Below are 18,097 nucleotides of genomic sequence, written 5' to 3'. Positions count from 1 at the left end.
GCATTTATGCCTATGGGGATTTTTTTGAAGCTCCTGGGGGGTATTTTTTGAGGTAGAGCCCCCAAATTTGTGTGTTGCTGCAAGGGACTCTCCTTGCATGAACCACCAAGTTTGGTGAAGATTAGGTCAGGGGGTCCAGTTTTATGGGGTCTACAGTATATTCTGGGGCTTTCCAATGATGAGTTTCAGGCTGGGGTTTAAGCAAAAGTACTCCTGAATAGCATGATTGTGTGTGCTAACAGTTGGGGGGGGGTGTCTTTCCCCCTTGTGTGTGGAATCCAGCCCTGTGCAATCTGTTTGTCATGGCATCTCAGCCACTGCTTATTTTAGCTTAGTTGGCAAAGTCAATGCTCCAGTTGACACACCAGTTTCTGGGCTCCTTTATCTGAATCCACAATTTTTTTCCAAAGCCTTTGGAGGAATCCCATACAACAAGATAATTCAGTAATTCATGCTTCTCCTCACCCCATAATATCATGTAGGGTCAACTGAGGTCCACTTATGGGAAGGGTCTTCTGTTGTAACAATCTATTTGGACAAGATTTAGACCAGCTGCCCCCTTAATGGCCACATTAAATATTAAGAGGTACTTTCCCAGAGTTTACAGCTACTTGCGGTTAAATGTTCAATGCTCAGCCATCGCTCCATGCTGTATCACTGCAGTCTCAGCAAAAGTCACAGTTCCTGATGGCAAATTACACAGAGACAGGGTCTGCAGTTCATTTTATTCAAAGATGGAGGCTGTAACAAGGCCAATTCAGGGCCAAAATGGACTGGATTAACAGTGCAGTCCTATGCAAAGTTACTCTCATTACTTTAGCCAAAGCCTGTTGAAAACAGTGGGGCTTAGACTAGAGTAAACTTAACTTTATTAAACCCCGAGGTAGAAGTGTTTCTTCTGATGCAAAGTAAAACAGTGCTGGTAGGTAGTGTAATGCTTTAAATCAGGGGTGTCAAACATAAGGCCCACGGGCTGCATCCGGCCCCTTGAGAGCTCTTATCTGGCCACGAGCCAGTCGAGGCAGCCATCCCCCCCCCTGATCTGGGCTAGCGAGGTATGGCCCGGCCCAACCAAGTGATATTTATGCTATATCTGGCCCTCGTAACAATTGAGTCCGACACCCTTGCTTTAAATGTAAAAAGCCACTTTCAAAGCTTAAACTTCTTGTAACACCTGTTTTGAAGAGGGATGCATGCTTCATGCTAGAAAACCTCAGAACTGCAAAAGCATGGAACTGGGGAGGAATACTAAGAACTGCATCTCTGATGCTCAGAGAAGGACCTGTAGCTCAGTATGAAAGCATATGTTTTGCATCTGTTTCAAGTGTCATTGCCAAATAAACAGAGCTCAGTAAGAGCCTACAGTTCTGCCTGAACTTTTAAAGAGCTGCTACTAGTCAGAACTTTATATTGAGAACCTCCCAACATTTCTTGATTGACCTTCACCTCCTGTGGCCCCCATTTTTTTGGTGGCACTTTCTCATAATTCCAAATGAGCCCAGTCTCAACAAGGATAGAGACCCCTGTTTATACTCCAGTTGAGTTTTTTCCATGAGTCAGTGTGACAGTAGTTAGAGCATTAGACGATGAATGAGACCCCCAAGTTCAGATTTCTGCTCAACTCATTGGGTGACCTTAGGCCTGCCGTTCTCTGTCAGCTTAACCTATCTCACAGGATTGTTGAGAAGATAAGATTGAGGAAGATAGAACCATGTCTGCTGGCTTGAGGCCCTTAGAAAAAGAGCATAAAAATGTGGTAGAACTGGGGTATTTTACTTTTTAGTAATATGGATGCAATGAAAACCTGTAATTACCTTTAGTTAAACAACATAATATATTGTTCTGTGTTCCTAAAAGTCTTCTTTAAAACATCACTGCCCAGACAGCCCTTCTTTCATTTTCGCCAGTTTGACCAAGGGACCAAAGTTTCATGCTGTTTTATATACATCAGAACTATAGATTTCTATTTTCTGCATTCTCGCCAGTACAACAGGCTAATTATATACGTCTCCACTGTGTGGGACTACAACCGTCTGAGAACTCACATCTTAATATCAGGGTGGGATACACTAGAATAAAAGTTTCTTACATCTGTCCCCTGGAATTGAAACAAATGTTAAGGAATCTTTATCAATTTCTGCTTTTGTATTTTGATTTTAAAAAGTTCAGTAAGAGCCAGATTTCAGGAAAATCCATTCTTTCTCTCTTGAGGTCCTTCAGAAAACACTTGCTGCCTAGTAAGGTTTTCTACTAGCAAGTTTTCATTTGTTATCTTCATTTGTTATCTTCAGAGTACTTAATGATGGTCTTAAACAAAGGCATCAGCTAAAATAGACCTTACTATTCAGTGCGGACTAGCTATTATAGTAGGGTTGCCAACTCCAGGTTGGGGAATACCTGGAGATTTTGGAGGTGGAGCCAAAGCGGCCATTTTCTCCAGGTGAACTGATCTCTGTCACCCGGAGGTCAATTCTAATAGTGGGGGATCTCCAGCTACCCCCTGGAGGTTGGCAACCCTATATTATAGCCAACAAAGACTTTCTCAGTGGGCCAATATCCTGTCACCTGCATCTATGTTGGTCCAGCTGCGGGTAGAAGGGCTGCATAGCCTGGGGAAGGTAGCTCCCAGCCCAGGGAAGGCAGCTCCTGGCCTGGGCCAGCTGTGCCTGGCCCGGAGAAAGTGGTTCCCAGCTGGTGGGCTTCCAGTCCAGGTGAACCAGGGCAAAGCCCAACAGAGCTGCAGGACTGGCTGGATCCTTCTCCCTCTCCCCTTCCCTCCCTCTTTTGTGGAGGGTGGGGAGGCTAGACAGGCCAGGGAATGAGGCCCTTTTACAGAGCCATTTTTATCTCCCAGTCTGCCTCTGGTTGGTATTACATGGATCCTGGGTAGGGTTGTCAGGTCCCTCTTCGCCACCAGCAGGAGGTTTTGGGGGCGGAGCCTGAGCAGGGTGGGGTTTGGGGAGGGACTTCAATGCCATAGAGTCCAAATGCCTAGGCGGCCATTTTCTCCAGGGGAACTGATCTCTATCAGCTGGAGATCAGTTGTAATAGCAGGAGATTTCCAGATACTACCTGGAGGTTGGCAACCCTAATCCCGGAACCTGGACTGGTTCCACATTTTATCATTTTATCCTGCTCAGTCTTCCCTTTTCTGCATTCAGAATTTCAGACATGAAATGGAGTTTATACCCATTTCCCCACATGAAAGATCCAACTATATATATCTACCTAGAAGTAAATCCCATTCAGCAAAGCTCCCGCTTCTTCCTGAAAATTTCTTTTGTTACATGAAGAGTTAATTTATGTTATTTCAGGGCTTACTAGTTCTTTCCCACAACTCATGAATGCTTGCTACTCTGTTCTTTCTGGGTGGGAGAGAGCTTAAATCACTGTTCATTTTTGTTTTGTTTTATTGAGAACCTAATGGGGATAAGAAGGCACTGGCAAACCACCTCTGTTAAGTCTCTTGCCATGAAAACCCCCCAAAAAGGGGTCGCCATAAGTCGGCTACGACTTGACGGCACTTTACACACACACAATGGGGATAGCAGTGATCTATTTCTAGTGACACATGAACCTACCCAAGAATTAAAATTTTGCTGCCTTTGACAATTTTTTTTGGGGGGGGAGAGCACAAAATTTGTTCAGTATTCCCTCTGAATCCCCTCACCAGATGATCTTGCTTTTAGAGGTGACTATTGAAGAAAGGGCCCTGACCTGGATGGCCCAGGCTAGCCTGATCTTGTCAGATCTCAGAAGCTAAGCAGGGTCAGCCCTGGTCAGTATTTGGAAGGGAGACCATCAAGGAATACCAGGGTTGCTGTGCAGAGGAAGGCACTGGCAAACCGCCTCTGTTAGTTTCTTGCCATGAAAACCCCCAAAAGGGGTCACCATAAGTCGGCTGCGACTTGACGGCACTTTACACACACACACACACACACACATTGAAGAAAGGGCCTTTTCTGTGGCGGTGCCCTAGTTTTCGAATTTTCCTCCTCAGGAGATTTGCCTACTTTCACTAGCCTTTAGGCTCCAGACAGCCTTTTAAGGATAACGTTTTAAGCATCTCCCATGTAAGCAAACTCAGCTTTAATGCTGGCAAACATGGTTTAGTGTACATCTATGACAAGGCAGGAAGCTAATACTCTCAAAAGAAAGTTCAGTGCAGTACTTTCTTTGCCTGCTCATTTTCCAGGTCTTGTTCTCAGCCTCTCCAAGTTTATTTGCACTATGCAGTAATCTGAATTCCTCATGAACACCTTCCATCAACTGCTCACTGATCCATGTCCTGTTCTTTTGGTGGAATTACATTTTAAAATCCTCCCCCTTCTTCCTGCTCCCCTTTGCTGCACCTAGTGCTGGTTGCCATGAAATGACCTTTGTCCCAAGTGGCTATTATTCATGATTGCCCTAAAATAAAAAATACAATGTAGCTATAGTGTAAAAGCAAATAAACTACATGTCATGTTAGCAAAGATGGGATGCTAAAGACCAGTAGACCGGAAAGGCCTCACCTCCGATTATCTTATGATTCATATTTGAATATTTCTTTCCTCAAAGGTGGGAATTGAGTCAGATAGAGCCTGTGTGGCCCTTTTCCACCAGCCCAGGGCGACCAATAATTAATTTATGTTGAATGTAATTACTCTCTTGTTAACGGTAGTTTTTCTGCACTTTCTCTCCGTTGGCTCTGGAGACGAAGATGTTGAGTGTGATGTATGACTCCTGGCACAGAATGAAAACCTTAGGCCTGTGAAAAGACAAAGATAAAGTGAAGTTGTTCCATTACTTACTAATGAATTTATGGGCTCACCGCTCTTATCTGAAGGGCAGCACAGAAAAATTCTTTGGGGCTATTAGTGTAGTCTTGAGATGAAGATATTAAAGCTCAGATTTATCTACCACCACCCCTTCAAGTTCTCCTGTCACCTCGATGGGCACTTCAAAACAGCAATAACTCTTCGGAATGGAGACGACCATTGCATAATAGATTGTACACAAAATAGTTTAGCCAAACTTGGAAAAGAAAAAAAAATCATAAAATTGCTTCCTACTTGATTGTTCTTAAACGGAGGAGATGGGTGAATGTTGAAAACTAGGAGAAACTTTGGGGTTAATAACTATAAAGGGACAATAACTGAAAAGTGGTAATCATTCTTAATGCTGGGATTGCTTACCAGAAAGTCACAGTGGCAGCTGTCACCTTTGGGGCTCTCTGGAAGTTCTTTCTACAAGCTATCAAGGCCATAGTGGGGGGCAGAGGAGCTGAGGAAGATCCTACCCTAAATTTCACTTTTTTGAAAAAAAAAGTTTCTGATCCTGTTATCTATACCAGCTTTCCTGTGTCCGTATACAAATTTCATGTCTATTCCTAACAAAACTTGATATAGGAACTTCCAAAATAACAAGCACCAAAATCTTGTGTGGTGCATTTGAACCACTTTGATAATTTACAGTCTTCTGAATTCATACTTATGGTGGTTAAAATCTGACATCACAGACATATGTGTGTTCCCTAAAGATGCGTGTGATGAGCATACTAGTTCTAATCAAAAGTGAGTCTGTAATTCATTAACAGCACTTTCCTGCCTGTGATAGAAATAAATTGTAGCTGAAGTACTTTTAATCATCTTTTTACCTACCATGCATCTGGAAAAACCCTTCATCAGTGGATGAAAAGGGCTGAACAGTTTGATTTGTTAGTAAATCAAGGATACTACTTAGGGAGGGCAGGCACCTTGCTCTCTCTGTGGCCCTTCAGACAATGTGGTTATACCAAGCTGACTGATTCTACACCCTGTATGACCATTGTTATAAACACTTAAATAGGGCTATGGACTAAGTATGCAGACATGTCATGGCCACATATTCTTTTTGTTAAAAGGGGGAGTCTGTCCTATAATAGCAAAGCTCTAATTGTAATATTTCAAAGTAACCACAACAAATGGTTTTAAATACACTGAGTTGGATCCAAAATTTATTTTCTGCTAATAAAAGTCACTTCCATCAGCAAAACAGAACTTTCCTGCCTCCCCCCCCCCTCACTGCAGCCCTCTCAGCTCTCCAACATGCTGCTCTTGGGGGGACAGGAGACCCTCAGGAACAGTATGAGGGATCTGCAGTGTAAGGTTGCCAGGTCCCTCTTTGCCATAGAGTCCAATTGCCAAAGCGGCCATTTTCTCCAGGTGAACTGATCTCTATCGGCTGGAGATCAGTTGTGATAGCAGGAGATCTCCAGCCACCACCTGGAAGCTGGCAACCCTGTAGGCGACTCAATAAGGAACCAAATACCCAGAGAGGTTGATGGTCTTCTGTACTTGTGAGGTCTTTGTACCCATGAGCATGTAAAGATTGTGCAAATTTGCTTAAACATATTAAGGAGTTTATTTAGCTGAAGAAGCCGGGTTCGGCCAAACGCACACTGATCCGGAGGTGGCATTGAGGACTTTGCAGCCTCCATACATTGTGACTAAGTGCCCCTACGAGGGAAGTGACTAGCCTCTCGCTCTGTGAGAGATTTGTACATATTTTTGTATCACTGTATTGTCTGTGTAATTGTCTATAGGCTGTAGTTTTTTGTATTAGAAATAAGTATTTGTCTTTAAGAATCCATTGTGATTGTGTATAGTAAATTCACTGCATAGAAATTGAGTCTACATGCTGTTTTTGTAATTTCACCACCTGAAAGCTGGCAACCCTGCAGCAGTGGGATGGAAAAACCAGTGAGAATCCTTCCTTGTGGTGCTGGGAAATTATCACCAGGTGAACTAGGGCTGCCAACCTCCAGGTGAGGTCTGAAGATCTCCTGGAATTACAACAGACCTCTAGACTACAGAGATAAGTTCCTGCCTTACTGCTGAAATCTCTCTTGCCTCTTTTTGAGACGTTAAGTAAACTCCCCGAGTTTGAACTAAACATTTCTTAATCATTTTGTTTAGGGTCGCATTATAAGGATGTGCCTGAATCCATTTTAGCTTTACAGTTTAGATCATCATGGTGCAACAACATAAGTGGGGAACTAGGAGGCCTAGTTCAGGAAGACTGAGGGGAACAGTTCTGGAGTGAATGACGGCTGTTCTTTTATTAGAGCAAGAGCTCCTGCTTTGGGGGACTTATGTTGTGTATGAGCTACGATTTGTAGTCCTCAAAGATCCTTTGGGCCTCAAGAAGATAATAAAACGATGCGGCTATTCCTGGAAACAGAAAACTTTGCAGCCCATCCATCCACTATAATTAAAGCTTTCAGACTTGTCAGTTTTCTTTTGGAGTCAGATGTCATTAAACTACATGCAGTTAACATTATTTATTATTTAAGATGTTAAAATGAGCTGCATGGTTTTGTTTAGCAGCAACAGAATTGTTTTTTGTCCTTGGGAAAATAAAAGCTGCTAATTCTTCTAATTTATTGCATACAGTTGTAGAGCATTATGAACAGACTCATGGAAGGGTGCAGTATAGCCAGAAAGCATTTCTTTGTTTGAGAACTTAGTGTGTATCTACAACAAATTCTTATGCTGGTTTATTAGTCATTCCCTGTTCGCTGGCAATCCTTGGAAACTGCAGTTTAGTAAAGGGGGAGAGGTCTAGCATAATTCTCGGTATCTCACCAAACTACAGTTACCAAGGTTCTTCGAGGAAAGCCATAATAATTAAACGGATACAAAATGAATATGTTTTTATTATAGGTACACTTGGAGGGCGCATTCAAATAACACGAGTGTTTCCATTCCCACCACATTTTGAAAGAAAATGAAAGGTGCAACTGAGAAACTGTGCACTGGCTATCTTGCAAAAGGAAACACTAGGATCATTTATGCATGGGAGTTTTACCTGAGGTTCGTTGCTCCCTGGACCCACACTTTCCAGCTTGGAACCTCTGCATCAGCAGCCTCCAAGCTCAAATCAGGTCCCACCCCTTTAAATGCTGCTTCATAATTGGGTTACTTGTAGTGCTTACTGTGAGAGACGATTCCCCCCTGAAAAAAAACCCAATTGCCGCATTAAAAAAGCATTTTAAGAACAAAAACCAAAAAACCGGAGCAATCTGAAAGGAAGAGGGGAGAGAAATCCAAGCCTTGGTTTTAAAAAGTCTTTATTTTGCTCAGAAAGAGCTCCAAGGAAGTAGGACGCGGGAATCATTTGAATCCCTGCCTGTTTACACGCTGCTTTGTGATTGGCTGTGAGAGAAAGCAGCCTCCTGTGGCCTGCAATTTGCCTTCTGCATGGAGATTTCAGCTGAGCTGAGCTCAGGGGAGAGGGAAGAGTCGAGTTAACAGAGGAATGGGAAGACACAGACATTGCGAGGGCTGGCAGCGAGGTCATTTCTAATGGATGGAAAACTCCTGCAGAACTCCAAGGAACAACCGAGTCAGACAGGAGGCGAACGCGAGTCCAAGTACCCATGCATAAATGACCTAGCTCAGCCAAGTTTATCTCCCATGTTTCACTTCTTCAGATCACAGGTTCTTCATTTACACAGTTGAGACTCTTGAGACTCCTATCATAGGAATCATGAAAAAATAATCTGAGTTTTTCAAGAGAATATGGATAAATACATGGGGGGTGGGGGGAATAATCAACACAATCTGGCCACCAGGTAGGATATTTTGATCCCAAGGCTACATTGTCAGTGGCAAGATTTGTTTCAGTCCTTCTATCCCTCAAACAGATATATGCTGCTCAAGATCAATGGATCAAGGACCTTCTAAGGGCTAAAGGTAAAGGTAGGATATTTCTGAGAGAACAAATCGTCTCCTTCCTATTATGAAGAAGCCCTTGAGAATACCTAGTATCATGGAAAATATCAGAATACTGCACTGAATGTGCATCTGAATCTTTTCTCTCTGTTTCTGAAACAAAACAGTGAACTGAATTCCTCATCTTAGAAGAAAATATACGTGTCAGTCTAGTTTGTTGATGAGCCCAGCTGTGATCTCTGTCCCGTTCTTCTGCGTCTTGAACACACAGATATGAAGTTACACAGAAGGGGACACTGCATGTAATGGGAAGTCCACATACCTATACAAGCATACCTTGGAGATATGGCAGGTTCAGTTCCAGACCACCACAATAAAGCGAATATCACATAAAGTGAGTCACACAAATGTTTTGGTTTCCCAGTGCATATAAAAGTTATGTTTACACTATACCAGAGTCTATTACGTGTGCAATAGCATGTCTAAAAATACAACGTACTGTAAGAATAATGAAAAAATTTGAAATATTGCGAGAATTAGCAAAACGTGACACAGAAACATGAAGTGAGCACGTGTTGTTGGGAAAATGGTGCTGATAGACTTGTTCAAAAATGCAATATCTGCGAAGCGCAATAAAGCGAGTGATGCCTGTACTCTCCAAAATCCTCTTTCAGACCTCCTGGTATGTGCTCCAAACCATTATTTCTGTCTAATTGCTCTTCTATATTTTTTTCTGGACTGCAACCATTTTGACTATACAATTATATTTGGTATACTAAACGATAGCCAAGACCTAAACATGTTTATTAAAAAGGTAAAGGTCCCCTGTGCAAGCACCGGGTCATTCCTGACCCATGGGGTGACGTCATATCCCGACGTTTCCTAGGCAGACTTTGTTTACGGGGTGGTTTGCCAGTGCCTTCCCCAGCCATCTTCCCTTTACCCCCAGCAAGTTGGGTACTAATTTTACCGACCTTGGAAGGATGGAAGGCTGAGTCAACCTTGAACTGGCTACCTGAAACCAACTTCTGCCGGGATCAAACTCAGGTCGTGAGCAGAGCTTGGACTGCAGTACTGCAGCTTACCACTCTGCGCCACGGGGCTCTTAAATTATTTATTCTTTATTATGCAATACATAATTGATCCAGTGTTAGTATTTGTTAGAATGTTGAGCAAAGACCTGGGAGACCCAAGGGCAAATCCATACATGGCCATGGAAACTCACTGGGTGATACTGAGCCAGTCCCATTTTAGTTGGCAACCAATCCTGTTCACTTTCCTAACCCAATCAGAAGCAGAAATAACCACTCAGGTCTCAACTGAGCTAGTTTTGGTGGTACCACATTCCCAGCTCTAATTTTGCAGAATGAGTTGTTTCACGATTAGGTCACAGAGTAAAACAGGAAGGGTGTCAGGAATGTGTTTGACTGAGATTAGTTTAGGAAGACAAATGAAGACTTCTATATGGGATATATCTATTAAAGGGAGGCTGAAAAAAATGAGGTGATTTACAGTGCAACCCTAAACAGAATCACATGCTTCTAAGCCCGTGGACTTTAATGGACTTTAAGGGTGTAATTCTGTTTAGGATTGTACTGCTAATGTAGACCATGATGTAGCGAGGTTTTATTCGACTTTATTAATTCTGTGTTACTAACATAATAGTTCTGTTGAAATGATGGATAATCTGAAGCATTACATTTCTATCTTGTTCAATGCATAAAATTCTATATCACGTGGAGGGGAAAACCCATGGAGATCATTTGCACTGAGGCTTTTAAGAAGAAAGCCATAGCTCTGCCGAAGCCTCGTTTGAAAGCTCTGAAATTTTGCTGGTTCAAAGTCTTGTCTCTCATTGTAGAAGAGCCACATATTTGTAGAAAGATAATTAAGATGAATTATGTACTGTACAGCCAAAACCTGCCAACACGGCTTGTCGGAGGGTTTATGGCAAGCTTTCACAGTGACAGCTGATGTGAATTCAAGTGGTGTCAGTTCTTCAGACTCAAATGACTGAAAGATTCTGAAATAATGTCAGCAATTCTCTTCTTGTACTGTGTACAGCAGCTTCTAATACTTGTGGGTATATAAAACTGTGCTCCTGCATCTGTAAACAAAGATTCAGAATGAGCACTGAGAGATATTTGTATCTGTGTGCATATAGCATTATCCCAGGAGACACAGCAGAACAGTGACTGGGCTGACCAAAGACAGCGCGAACATTGTAAATTCAATAACTCACTGAATTCTTGACCTAGAGGTGTGCATGACCCATAAAGCTACACTCCTCAAATAAATTATTCTGCCCTGGGATTAGGGTTGCCAGCTCCGGGTTGCGAAATACCTGGAGATTTTGGAGGAGGAACCTGAGGAGGGCAGGGTTTGGAGAGGGGCAGGACTGCAATGCCATAGAGTCTAATTGCCAAAGTGGCCATTTTCTCCAGGTGAACTGATCTCTATTGTCTGGAGATCAGTTGTAATGGCAGGAGATCTCCAGCCACCACCTGAAGAAGAAGAAGAGTTGGTTTTTATATGCCGACTTTCTCTACCACTTAAGGAACAATCAAAGCAGCTTACAATCACTTTGCCTTCCCCTCCCCACAACAGACACCCTGTGAGGTAGGTGAGGCTGAGAGTGTGTGACTGGCCTAAGGTCACCCAGCTAGCTTCATGTGTAGGACTGGGGAAACCAACCTGGTTCACCAGATTGGCATCTGCCACTCATGTGGAGGAGTGGGGAATCAAACCTGGTTCTCCAGATTAGAGCCTACCGCTCCAAACCACCACTCTTAACCACTACACCATGCTGGCTCTACACCTGGAGGTTGGCAACCATACCTCGGAGCCTTTTTCACAGCCCACTGACAAGATGGAGGATAAGCCCACACAGTGACTATGAAAACACTCAATATAGCACACAATTGGCACGTACTTACAGAGACAAAGTCCAAGGCACCCCCTTACAGAGTTGCCAGCTCCTAAAAAAAAAATCTGGTACTAATTTGGGTCCAGGGATGGAGTCCACAGAAAATGCTCTGTTATTTCAAATGTACAGCTGTTGTACTTGCTTATAAGTTCTCTGCCACCAAGCCATATTATCAACATATGATACTAAGCCCCACAGATCTACCCATTCCTCCTGGCAACTGTTATGGAAAGTTGGGGAAGGATCAGAGGATTTTTTTTTTAATGACCACTTCTCTATGACAGGATTTAGGTTTGCTTTCTTATCAGAGAGCAGCAAAATTTGTCAGGGACAGAAGTAGCAAGGTGCTGTGTTCTACTGTCTTAGATTCTATTGCATCTACTCACTATATAAGTAAACTACTGATTATGAGAGTAGGGGCATATCCCCAACTATTTAACTCCTGATAGTTACTTTGGGGGGGGGGGGCTCTTCAATTACACTTAGCTCCTGGGACTTTTCCTTTAAAGCTGAAGCACACACAAAAAAAAACCTTCTTCGCTCCATCTTAAAGAGGACACAGTGTGCCAGCTGCAGGCAGAGCCTGTAGTCTTTTATGCATAGCTGTTTCATTCACCATCACTCCAGTGACTTCAGGTCGTTGTGTTGATGATGCATGCTGTTTCTGACCTTCAGAGGTCACCTCACTCTCCCTTTGCCTTTCCCATGTTTCGTCTGCTCTTTCAAATTTGAGATGGAAACGCAGGCAAAACACGGGAAATGCAGGGAGAGAGCGAGGTGACCTCCGGCGGTCAGAAACGGCATGCGTAATCAACACAACGACCTGAAGTCATCAGAGGGGTGATGGCGAGTGAAACAGCCATGCATAAAAGACCTGTGTGTGAAAGTTCTGCCTGCAGCCAGCGTAGAGGGGGTGACACATAACGTCACTTTCAAAAGGGCAATGCTCAGCTTTGGCATTTTAGCCCTTTGACGGGGCTTGAACAAAGCACAGAGCTGAGGCTCAGCTTTTGGTGGGGAGGTTGCCAAGCTGTGTGAGTGGGGCTGGCAAGATGGTAGTCAGGTTGGCACTTGTGTGCTGATGGGCACAGCAGGAAGGGGGTGGGGAGGCGTGGGTCAGCAGCAAGTGGCACAAAGACAGGGCATGTGAATGCCATCTCTGCACACCTGAGTGAGAGCAGCCTAGAAAACTGTTGTTTCCTTTACAAGTCAATCGCAGTTGCAGCTTTCCTCAGAATAGCGGAATATGACTTTTTCCCCACAAAATAATTGGGCAAATGCTACCTCAGAGAATGGATCCACAAGGGGTTTACTTGTATGAATGAACAGACACCAGCCGGGGTCCCAGAATCCAGACAGAACCTGAACTGAGCCATATGGCAACAGAATCCAAGGCCAAGATGGAGCCTGTGAAACTAGTGAAAGTTTGAAGAAGCCGAACAAACTCTTCCCAAAAGGCAGTCGGGGAAGGCTTCTTTGTTTGGGTCGGGTACATGCTTAGCCTCTGCTGGAGCTCTGCAAGGCAAAGCCAGTCCTTGTGAGAAGGATGTTTGGATAAAATATTTTTACTCTGAAATACTGGAAGTATGCAGTCTCCCCTGATTGTCTCCTGTGGATTCAAAGAGGGCTTATAGAAGGCTTTGGGGGTTACCACATTATGTACTCCCAGCAATGTATTAAGAGTTTGAAAATGTTATAAAAAATACTGTTCACACTTTCTATGTATACCCAGCAATGTATTAAGAGTTTGAAAATGTTATAAAAAATATTGTTCGCACTTTGTTTGGCCCCTTTAGCTGTGAAGACGTCTTCTAACCATTTATAAGCCGTGGCACCCAAAACCCCTTTTAAAGCGATGTTTTTATAACATTTTCAAACTTTTAATACATCGCTGGGAATACATAATGCGGTAACCCCCTTTGTCGTTATACCCTTTCATAGTAATTGGCAGCAAACTGAATCAACATAAAGATGCTTCACCACCAAGTAATTTTTCGGTATACTACCAACAACAGCTTCTGTGGGAAAATAATATAAGTGACAGAACTAAAAGAAAGTACTGTGATCCTGTGAAATATACTAGGGTAAATATATTCTGAGATATAAGCACGTCGTTCCTAAAATGCTATCCATCTACACACCTCCTTTTCAATGTGGAGTCCTTTATTATATGGGCAGATGAAAACCAGAGTCTCCTCTGGCTGTTCCCATTAAAGGCAAATTCCAAGAAATGCAGTAACTCCCACACTCCAGGGAGTAGGTAGCCTGAATTAAGAATGTAGATATGCATGCTAGAAATGCAGATTGATAGGTTTTTGATTCTGAGTGAAAAGTTTTAGCAGAGGGCATTTTCTATAGCTAAGCAGGTCAATCAACTAACACTAGTGGGAGGAAATCACTATGACCAGAGTTTGGCTGTAAGTTCACTATTCATTCCACCCTTTACCCCATAGTAGTACAAGGCTCTCTGTATGCCTGACTACATACTCAGCAGGGTTGTTGAAAGCATCACTAACTGATCACGTCACTATCCTTTCATTCATCTGTCCTGCCTGGCCTAAGTAGATATCTTCCTGGTACCCTGAGTTCTTGGAGAAAGGCAGGATTGTCTTGGTTCACAAACAAATGAGAAAATATACTGCATCTTTATAAAATTGACTTTGCCTTTGTTTCCCTTACAAAATGGCAACTGTTGCAGCTTTGTTTTTTCACTTATATCAAGCTCCAAAGTGGAGGTTTGTTTATTTATTTTCCATTCTTCTATGCCGCTCTCCCCATCGTAGCATTTGTTGTATTTTCTTGGTGGGTTTAAACACTGTTTGTAGGTTATGTTTTTTCAAAAGTTTCTCCATCCTATCAGTGACTCCTTTAATAAATGGCAAGAATACCTTTCCTATGGGAGACTGTTTTTCTTGAGTTTTCTGATTTTTGTTTGGTTTAATGGCCCTTCTGATTTCATTCTTGGAGTAGCCGTTTGCTAGCAGTGCGTGATTTAGATGATTAGTTTCTTCCTTGAGAAACTGTGGTTCACAGATCCGTCTTGCACGGTCCATTAATGTTTTGATTATTCCTCTTTTCTGTCGGGGGTGGTGGTTGGAGTTTTTGTGTAAGTAGCGATCTGTGTGAGTTGGTTTCCGGTAGACCTTGTGACCTAACTGAAGGTTTGATTTACGGATGACAAGGGTATCAAGAAATGGGAGTTTACCCTCAATTTCCTTTTCCATGGTAAACTGAATGTTTGGATGGATATTATTAAGATGGTTTAGAAAGTCCATTAATTTTTCTTCACCATGGCTCCAAATGGTAAATGTATCATCTACGAACCTGAATCAGACTGTAGGTTTGTAAGGTGCTGATTCTAATGCTGTCTTTTCAAAATATTCCATGTAAAAGTTTGCTATTACTGGACTGAGTGGACTTCATCAATCTGTTCATCCATCAATCTGTTCATAAAATTCTTGATCCCATAGGAAATAACTTGTTGTCAAACAATGGTGAAATAAGGCTGGTGAAATACAACAAATGCTACGATCAGCAAAAGACAAAAGAGACCCCCTCACCTCTGCAGGAGTATATCGTATACCTTGCAGCTGTGGAGAAGTTTACATCGGGACCACAAAACGCAGCATACAAACAAGGATAAAAGAACATGAAAGATACTGCAGACTTGGCCAACCTGAGAAATCAGCAGTGGCTGAACATGGACTGACACAAACAGGACACAGGGTCTTATTCCAAGACACTGAAAGACTGGACAGTTCTACCAACTATTTTGTCAGATTGCACAGAGAAGCCATTGAAATTCATAAACATCAGCACAACTTTAACAGAAAAGAGGAGAGTTTAAGAATGAATAAGGCTTGGCTTCCTGCCCTGAAAAACCTCCAGACAAAGACAGCATTCAACAATAACCATACAGATTAGTTTTGGATTACACACATTAACAGATCACTTCAGGATACAATGGTTCCATATTAACATACCATACCCTCATTAGCACATTATCTTGATACTTACAGGACAATACTTTTGCAGGACAATACTCAGCTCAAACCCAACCCCTTTCTGACTATATATTACTCTTCCTACACCCTTGACACTGAGAGACACTGTCCTTCAGTGTTACTACTCTGAAGATGCCTGCCACAGTTGCTGGCGAAACGTCAGGCAAGAAAATTCCAAGACCACGGTTACACAGTCCGGATAACCTACAAGAACCAATAAATAACATTAGATTCAATAAATACAATTAAAACCATTTGTATAACAATAAGAACAATAATAATAACCCTATATATATATATAGCAGTTACTAAAATCAGAATATGCTGGTGAAGAAGAAGAAGAAGAAGAGTTAGTTTTTATATGCTGACTTTCTCTACCACTTAAGGAAGAATCAAACTGGCTTACAATCACCTTCCCTTCCCCTCCCCACAACAGACACCCTGTGAGGTAGGTGGGGCTGAGAGAGCTCTAAGAGAGGTGTGACTAGCCCAAGGTCACCCAGCTGCCACTCATGTGGAGAAGTGGGGAATCAAACCCGGTTCTCCAGATCAGAGTCTACTGCTTCAAACCACCGCTCTTAACCACTACACCATGCTGGCTCTCATAAGTACTAAATGGCTAGGGTTGCCATGTCCCTCTTCGTCACCGACAGGAGATTTTTGGGGCGGAGCCTGAGGAGGGCGGGGTTTGGGGAGGGGTGGGACTTCAATGCCATAGAGTTCAATTACCAAAGCGGCCATTTTTCTCCAGGTGATCTGATCTCTATTGGCTGGAGATCAGTTGAATTAGCAGATCTCCTGCTACTGCCTGGCAGTTGGCAACCCTACAAATGGCGTGACTCTGGTATGCAGGGCCAACAGAGCAGTCAATAGCAGCAAGTCCCCCCCATCTAGTAATCAACTAGCTAAAGATGTTAAAAGATGTTAAAAGAGGAGAGGGGGGAAACAGGGAGGCCAGCACGAGCTGAAAACCATAGCTGTCCTCAACCATAAGCCCAGCAGAATAGCTCCATCTTTTCAATGAGAAGCACAATTTCTCGACTTCCGCTAGGGACGCTGATCTGAGCGCCACATTTCTTGGGGGCTCCCAAGAGAACCAAGAAATGTTTGAAATTGGGGGCAAATTTTTGCACCCCAACCCGGTTCTAATTAGTGGACTGAGGAACAGGAACACCCCTGCTGCCTTCAAGAGTGGTCTGACCCCAGTTTTGCTGAGAGAGTCTTCGGACGACTCTCGGAATCCTGGAAGAGGTCCCGCCAGCCTGAGGGGGAAACACTGCCGAAAATGCCTTTTGGAATTAGGCTCAGATCTTCCCTATCTATCACCATCTAAGCAACTACACAGAAGCAAGAATACCTACTCTCCTAAAATCTGAGTAAGTTAAAAGAACTCTTTTGTTTTACTTGGATCTGGAAGCACCGGGAGATTGCTAAATACATCTGCCGAATCTGTCTCTCCCCACTTAATGTTTAAATGACTCTTTGAAAACAAGAAAAGATTAGATAAATCGGCAGGAATCTTATCAATTTGATCAGTGGGAAGACACAACAACTAAGATTTTTTGAAAGATGTCTCTGCTACCAATCAGAAACTACGACGTATAAAGGGGAGGGAGAGTAGTAGAGAACTTGGAATCGGAAGTGTGGCATCATCGTGCAACTAGCAAATACCTCCCAAGTTCCTGAACAAAAGGAAGACGGAAGGTTTACGACACTGATTCCTGCAGCACCTCTCTGCTATTTATAACACCGGTCTTTGTCGGGACTTTGCCAACTAAGTCTCAACGGAACTTTCAGAAGTAGCAACCATGGAACGTTTGATTAAACAGCTGGATCAATTTTCTGCTTTGATGAACCAAAAACTGGATTTTATCTTACATGACCTTAAAGATATAAACATTCAAATCATCACAATGAGGTCGGAGGTGAGATCAGAGGGTTCTTCAGATGACAAGAAAGACGAAGAACAGAAGAACCTTGCAAAGGAAATGGAGAATGACAACAAACAAACTGCAATAGTCCAGCTGGCAACAATGGATCTGAATGTGAGCGACTTAGATCTTTGTTTTTATAATCTGACTGAGGAACTTTTTAACACCAGCTTGGAGGACTTAAAGGGTAGAAAAACTGGAGCTATGGGGATCTCCTTTATTGACTTTGAGATGGAAGAAACTGCAACGCAGATCTACTATGAAGTTCATTCACCAGCAGAAGAAATCTTACCAACAACTTCCAAGGATGCTCTTCGATGTCTAGTCTTAATGAAGAAAAGAAAAAAATGCTGGAAATTCTGGACAAAGGAACTGATTTAAAAGAGTCTGGCTTGTCTTTTGGACGGGATTAAACAGGAATTGGTTAAAAGGCTTGGTTTTAATGGAAATGAAATAACATAAGATATCAATATACGACAAATATAATTTGTATTAAAATGAGTGTTTGGTAGAAATGGAGGGTTTACAAAATAATTAATT

This window comes from Euleptes europaea, chromosome 10 (genome assembly GCF_029931775.1).
Source record: "Euleptes europaea isolate rEulEur1 chromosome 10, rEulEur1.hap1, whole genome shotgun sequence".
NCBI classification, from domain to species: Eukaryota; Metazoa; Chordata; class Lepidosauria; order Squamata; family Sphaerodactylidae; genus Euleptes; species Euleptes europaea.
The sequence above is the reverse complement of the archived record's forward strand: the minus strand, read 5'-3'. Positions refer to the sequence as shown.